The following is a 7,905-nucleotide window of genomic DNA, read 5'->3' as shown; positions in this document are numbered from 1 at the left end:
CCACAGGCAGTTGCGTGAGCAGAACACCGCGTCCCCGTCGCGCGCGGCCGTCGACATCCCGCCGGCCGCCCGCAGTTGCCACACCCGGCGTCCGCTGCGAGCGCCCCGTCCCCCACGGCCTGCCCGCGCGCGTCCCCGCCTGCCGCCCAGCGCCCCGCCTCCGCCCCCCTCGCAGTCGCCCCGCCCCCGCCCGCCACCAGCCGGAACCCCGTAGACTCCTCGGATGCTCGCCCCCGCTCACACATGCTTCGTCGTGCTTTGCTGAGATGTCGCCGCTGCCGGCCAGAGCGAGCGCTCCCCGTACGCCAAGGTGCGGCTTATATATCGCTGCCGCGCGCAGCGCCCGGCGCTCGCCGCGCCGGTATGATGCCGTGCGCGCCCCCCAAGATTCCCCCCGCTGGAACGCCGTCACGCGCGTGACGCTTTCCACCCCACCGGGGGGACGACACGCGCCGCGCTGCCCGCGCGGCGTCCCGCGCAGACAGCGCCGGTTCCTTACCGCTCGACGCGCCCGGGCGACGCTGGCGGCTACACACGCCCCGCCGGATTGCATGTTAGTTCGGCCGGCCTCGGCTCCCCCGTCGCCCCGCGGCAGATCCTGTATCTCCGTCGCGCCGCGCCGAGATTTTTTGTGAACCGCCCCCCCCCTGGCTTGCGCCTCTTGCACTAGTCTTAATTACTGTACACCCCGCTCCTCCATGCATGAACACTGCCCTTTTACGGTGGACGTCGCTTTCGGTAATATCATTGCTACCTTTACTAACCTTCCCTGCTTTGACAATTGGGATTTGCCTTCCGTAAGGAAACTGTTTCATTCATTCACTAATCCTATTTGCGCCCCCAGCATCAACTAACTAGCAGGGCCAGGCAGGGAAATTTCGTATGCCATCTCAACAAGATCAGATGGTAAAGTCTCGTCTCAAGTTTCTACACCACTTGCAAATGTTTCCCAACGAGTATTGATCAAGTTCACGGGTGCGTTCACATTTTTTGGCATTCTCCGTCAGTTGAGGAACGCGCTAAACCGAATCCTCAGACGTATGTAACTCTTCATAAGAGCGCGATTTCTTCCTCTGCAACTTGGAACTCGTATTGCGCCTCGTGGCGGCCGTGCCGGCATGCGTACGACCTTTCGCCTTCTGGGAAGCCTTCCAGGCAATGTATTCAGCAAAAGATGTGCTCTCATCATCTTCTTCATGATCCTTGCCCGCCTCTTTCGTTCGTTTTGCAGATGAACTGTGTTTCTTTTTGGGACTTGCGGAGGACTGACCTGCAGCTCTATCAACGTAATTACTTCCGTTGTTCCGTTGGGTGCTTCGCACACGGTCTCGATGAACTCTGCTTTTGGATATGTCACCTTTCTTCCCCTTGCCTCTTACGAGGGGGTTTGCGCGCACACGAGACGCTAGAGATGCATGGAGCGAAGCCTTGGAACATGATCGGCGATGCGATATGTCTTTGTATGAGGCGTGCTCTTCTCCTTCGCCCTGAACTGCCGTCTTGGGCCTTCCCGAATTAGGTGCGTTCGCAACTCCGACATTCAGAGTACCCCGTATCCCGATATCATCTGCGGCGGCATCATACGTATTTGGATTCATATGCCTCCTATCTTCTAATCTAGAATCTACACCATCATTCTGAACAATTCTTCGGGTCTCCAGATCTGTATTGCGAGTGTGATATAACGAGACAGGCGTGTCAGTGAAGGTAACTGCGCGAGTATGTATGTCTGCTGGCCCCAACTTGTCATCATCGGCGCGATCCGGCATGTACTGTTGAACAACATCTCTCGGGAGATCATCAACCACGGATACGGCTGTACCATTTCTTGTGTTCCATTCTCGTTCAATGTTCATTGACCCATCGATGTTTGTCGAATCACCACATTCCACAGGTGATCCACGGCTGCTTCCGCCCAATTCTTCTAATATGATTGAATCCTCACGACCTTTGCGAGCCTCCCGTTTTACCGCCTCAAGGCATACCTTTCGTTTGGATGTCAGCTTCGTACCGACAACCTTGCGAGTTGGGAAGTTGCGAACGCCCTGCGTCAGAGGGTCGAAGTTTGGATCTAAAGAGCATTCAAGAACGAGCAGTTGCAGATGATGTGGCTTCGAGCGATGAATCTTGTCGTAAGTCGTTGCACCATACATTTTCCCTAGAATTCCTGGAGCCAAATCGTCCTAATACGCATTAACGTCTCCGTCCGTTCTTTGTCATCAACTTCAGGGCCATACCAACGATACTGCATTTTCGGATTATTGGCGTGAAGTTCATTGTGGTCACGGACATGGTTCCCTACTTCTCGGATAGTATTGAAGTAAGCCTTGGTATCTTTCCCTTTTGGCACTGTGGGGTTTCGCTTATCTTTCTTTGTGTTCGTTCGTTTTGCGATGCTTTCAGGGAGCGGGGGAGGACGGGCAACATTCGCATCATTCGGAAAAAGACCCGTCGGGAGAAGCCGTGGCAGGAGCTCAGCAATGCGTTTGCGGACATCCGAGTCAGGCAGGAGCCCCTCATGCAGATCTGCCTGCATTTCGCTGAAAGGTGAAAATCAAATGGTGACAGTGAGAGTTGGGGGTTGTAACAATGGACATTGGCGATGGGTCTGCTATCCAAAATCACATTCACTCGGAGTGAATGATCGCGTCGGTTTGTGTCCCCGACGTATTTTCTTCTCGAAACGCAAAGCGTTGTGCTCTTTGCGAAGCGAAAAGAGGGCGGGTATTCTGTAGTCGACGATCTTTCGCTTCGTGTACATCGTGTACTCAGACATGATTTATTCCCCACAATCTCGTACAACTGGACATGAAGGATCAATTCACGGCGCAGAAAGAAGAGGCACGCGAGATACTCCCGCGAATACAGGTTAAGTTTTTTCACCCTGGCAAAGAAGAGGTGACACCTGCTTCTGACTTCCCTGCAAACAATCTACTTAAGATTCTATTTCCCAACTAACAGCTCCCCGTCTACCTTTCATTTATCATGGCCGCGGTCGGTGACAAGAAGTACATTTGTCTAGCGGCGTATAGGTGTAAGTGCAATCACGTCGGAAAGCCTGTTGCTCGAAGTACGATGATACGGCACCGCAAAATTGCGAATGAGACACGGAGTCAGCTTGGACTTCCTAATTTTGGAAATGGACCAAGACACTCCGTAGTAAATGTGCAGGACCAGTTCAGAATTTTTCTATCCCAGGTAGGCGATGCTGGTATGGGAGGAGGGGCGGGCTCCAGGGATGGTGACAACGGTGGGCCATCCGTTCCGATTCCAGATTCAGAGCACAATGCGGCCTTCCATCACTCCATTATAGGAGTCGATGACGACGGGCGAGAACCGACCATGGGAGGGGATGATGGTATTATCGATGTAGAGTTGCCGACGGTGGTCCAAGAGGGCGATAATGGTATGAAAGGCTCCATGATCCGTACTTCGAGCTCATCAGGAAGCAGCATAAATCTTTCTGGAGGCTCAAACCTCCCGGAGTTATGGATTGTAGCTCAGCGATCGACCTCAAGTATTGTCAGTGGTGCTTCAGGCTCAGCACCGAATGTGACTAATCATATGGATGATGTCAATGCCATGTCGGACCGCTCTTTAGAGAATGGCCTCCATTCAAATCAACACATCGCTGTAGGCCAGACACGAAGCCAGGAGGGCGGTATTCATGCATTGGCCAGAGAGCGGTTCGATGACTGGGTTTCCTCGAATCGAAGCTGGATCAATATCTTTGTGGATGAGGGCCTCACGCTCAAGGCACAAGATGCTATACTAACTGAAATCAAGGCGCCAACCAAAGTACGGCAGTTGAGACGGAACTTTGAGAAGTACACGCACTTCAAGTCCGTGGACTATTTCGCATGTCGGAAACATATGCTTCTCACAGCTGTTGCCGGCTTGGATGGTGAAGCCGAGTTGGAGTGCATGCTATGCACGGACCGCGGAACTACACCGGATATCGTAATCTTCGAGTACCTCCCGTTGTTACCACGGATCAAGGCGTGGGTCGCAAACGAAAAAAGCTGTTCTGAACTTTTCAGCCACTATCAGAAGAAGTGTGCGCAGGTTGCTGTGCTTGAGGACAATCATGAAGGCGAGCGATTTTACGAAGACGCATTCGACGGAGAGGTGTATCGAAGAATTGCACAACAATGCGGAGGATATGAAGCTGTTCGGTACGATGTATTTATCGCTCCGAGTACTGATGGCTTCCAGACATTCGAGAACGGAAGTTATGATTGTTGGCCTATTGCCGCTCTAAACTACAACTTGGATCCGACGCAGCGCTATATTGTCAAGAACATTATACCGCTCGGATTTTTGAAGGGCCCTGAAGAACCATTGCACATAGATAAATGGTTCATCCCCCTCTTCCAAGAGATAAACGAGATCAATGAAGGTGGCGGAACTAGCATGCAGTTTTTCGACGGCTCGACGCGTAAGGTACGAGTGCATGTTATATTCCAAACAGGGGATAAACCGTCAGTGAACAAGCAAGCGGGTCTGGTCGGGCACAATGGCAGGTGCCCATGCCGGTTCTGCATATTTGCGGGAGTGTGGCATCCAACTCACAAACATCTCTACTATCCCACGCGATGTGATGTGACAGTGACGACTTCTGATGACTCAACAGGGTTTCGAATAGGGGATGGGGCGCATGCGACGGAGGTTACGGTATTATGGGAACCAGAGAGCCTTCATCTCCGCTCTGAGAGTGACATTGAGGAAACGTTAGCTTCACTGGAAGACATGTCTCTCTCGAAAGCTGCCCGCGATCGCATCAGAACACGGACTGGCATAAAATGGAGAACCGTACCACTCTACATCCATTCCATCTACCCCTACGTGTCTTTCCCACTGGACACCATGCACACCTGGATGAATGTGTGTAAGGACGTCATGGACATATTCAAAGGAAATTGTGCTCATCTACAGCAATCACCAAGAGCAGATGACCGTTTCTGTCTATCTCGTTCGCAATGGCTACAGATCGATTTGGAAATGAATTGTATTCCGAAGGGAACTTCGCGCTGTGCCTTTCCCAACGTTCCACGAAATACTTTACACTATTCTACTTGGAAAGCTGTCGAGTGCATCGAGTTTCTCAGTACCTTTGCTACAATCATATTTGATGGCGTCCTACCGCGAGCCTACGTCCGTAATCTACACATGCTTTCGCAGTTGGTGGAGATGTCAAGGAGGCCGATGCTTTCTCAAACGAATGTGGACGAAATGAAGCGTCTGGGTGTGGAATTTGTCCTCAACTTCGAGTCGCTATACTACAAGTACGACGCAGACAGGGTAGGAGTCTGTAAGTCGACAATTCATGATATTGTTCATCTCGGTTGGATGGTAGAGCAGTGCGGCCCCCTCGTGAACTACAGCCAGTTTTGGGTCGAAAGATTCATCGGTTTCATTAAGCATCTGCTGCATGCCACGATCCTTGCAGCAGAGTCCATGAACGAGACAGCGAAAATGACTGAGAGGGTCAAGCTATATTTCGGGGACCATTTTGTGACAAAGGACGAAGTTAGTGTGAGTATCCAGCAAGACGGGGACACCGGTGCCGGAGAAGGGGAGATAAAACTACTGTTTCCAAGTGACGCAGAGAGTCTCAATGGGTCATATCATGCCCAGAAAAGGACCCGTCAGTTGCTAGGGGGCTACATTTGTCGGGCGGAAGGGATAAACCCCGAGGTGGCTATTAAGGCCGCAAGCGACAATGCCGTGATGTGCTTCGGAAGAGCACAAATTTCAGTCGGGAATGATGTTCAAGTAATCGGTGCATGCAAGGCAAGGAGACATCGCCCGGAAATGTTACGATCAGATTGGTACATTTCTGCAGAGTTCTGCACTGATGAGGAGGAGTGTCGCGATCTGTATTACGGAAGGGTTCTTAAGTTTCTTCGCTATACTTTTTTAATCTCAGGTGTCCAATCTACGAGGGACCTAGCTCTAATTGAATGGGCTAGTGGACTGAAGGTTAATCAATATCGCCAAGTACACAAACCAGGGGCCATCGATTCTGTGTTTAGGAATGCTACCGTCGAGGGTGTTTCCGTGGTTCACAATTCAATCGGTGTTCTGGAACATCGCTCAGAACGCTCACGGGGAAAACACACGTTCTTCGTTGACCCAACACGTGAGGTCAATGGGCTTTTGGATTTGGATAAAGTCGCAGCGGATGGGGTCAACCGGACTTTGGTTGTGACGGCGGGCTAGAGTGCAGCCATACGTGCGCTTCTCCTCGTCCCACGTGACGTTCTCGGTGGCAGACTGGCCGTTGTAGAGCTGGCACGTGAGGACGGCGTCCAGACCACGCCCTTCAGGCGGGACCTGCGTCACGGTGGGAGGGCGGGAATCAGCGCCGCTCCACCAACTGGTGGAGTTGCACCGGTTACGTGGGCTCCACATCTCGTCGCCAGCCCGGCCGGGCCACACAGCGCCCCCGCACGAGGCGACGTCATGCCCCGAGTGGCGAAGCAGCGCACGACACACCCTCACCCCTCACACTGTCGTCATATCCCGCCCCCCTCCTGGTTGCCTCCTGACCTCCGACACAACATCTAAACCCCATCCCAGATGCGCCCCTCTCACCTTCGCTCGCCGCGCAAATATTTCTCCACCACTGCCGCGTCCCGCCTCCCCTTTCCCTCCTCCCTCCCTACCTTGATATGACGACTGCGGCGCCACGCCGAAGCCCGCATCTTGATACCCTCCGCGCCCCGTCTTCCAGCCTGCCGCATGCCCCATGCAGCGCGTGGGCTCCTTCAAGGAGGCCATCGCCACTGAGCTTCCGGCCGGCCCGGTCCCCTACGAGGGGTTCAACTTCGAGCCCTACTTCGACGAGTCCAAGAACGAGGAGGAGCTGCGCAAGACATGGCGCATGCTAACCAAGGTCAAGGACGTCCTCGACAACGGCCTGGGCCTCGAGAACGCCTCCTGGCGCCCCTGGTTCAAGGAGCGCAACAAGGCCGGCGGCATCGCCCCGACCGCGGTCGACCAGGTTCAGAACCTCTCCGAGCTCGAGAAGTACGGCCTCGAACTCGAAGACAGCCTCAAGAAGGCAGAGGCTGACACCGACAAGATCGTCGGCGACATGTATGACGGCATGCGGACCAAGTTTCAGGAGGAGAACGAGACGGTCGCCGTGCGCGCAAAGGCCGAGCGCACCCGCGCGCTGCTCTAGATTGCGAGCAAGCACGGCATAGCGGAAGACGCAGTCGAGGACATCCTCGCCTAGGTCCAGAACGCTGTGATGCAGGCGGAAGAATTACACGGCGGCGCCCGCTCCGGCAGCACACGGCACGCCTCCTTACAGAACTCGTACTGTACGCTGCCCCGCCTGTACCGTTCCTGCCTGCCGCCTACCATCCGCCCCCTACCCCGCCACCCTGCCACCCCCAACAAAATATCCCGCCCACCCCCCTTACCCACCCCCGCACCCTCCCCCTCCTTCGTCGCTGCACCCGCCATGGGTGAGGGTTGTGTGGGGTTGGAACGATGTTTCATTGCTACTCCGTGTTGCTACACCGTGTGTTGTAGAGCGAGTGAAAAATGGTGTGTGTCAGAGTAGCCCGGAAACGGGGGTGTGATTTTTACCACAGAAACGTGGGGGTGATACGAGGCGGGGCTTGGGCGGGGTGTGCCGACGCTCGCGCCTCATCCGCGGCACGCGCTGTGCGGTAGCAAGGGGGGGAAGGGGTGGTGCGTCGAGGCTGCGGGAGCTCGCGCGCGGCGGCGCGGCGCACGAGGCGCGGGGGGCGAGCATGGAGCGGGGACGACCTGTGGCGGGTGCTTGCGCGCGGCGACCTGTGGCGCGGGCGGAACGGCCGCGCTCCGCGGATGCAGCAAGCGCGGTTGCGGGGCGTGATGTGTGCGCCCAGTGGGCGGGCGCTAGGCACG

This window comes from Chondrus crispus, genomic scaffold (assembly GCF_000350225.1).
Source record: "Chondrus crispus Stackhouse genomic scaffold, scaffold_223, whole genome shotgun sequence".
Classification (NCBI taxonomy): Eukaryota; Rhodophyta; class Florideophyceae; order Gigartinales; family Gigartinaceae; genus Chondrus; species Chondrus crispus.
The sequence above is the reverse complement of the archived record's forward strand: the minus strand, read 5'-3'. Positions refer to the sequence as shown.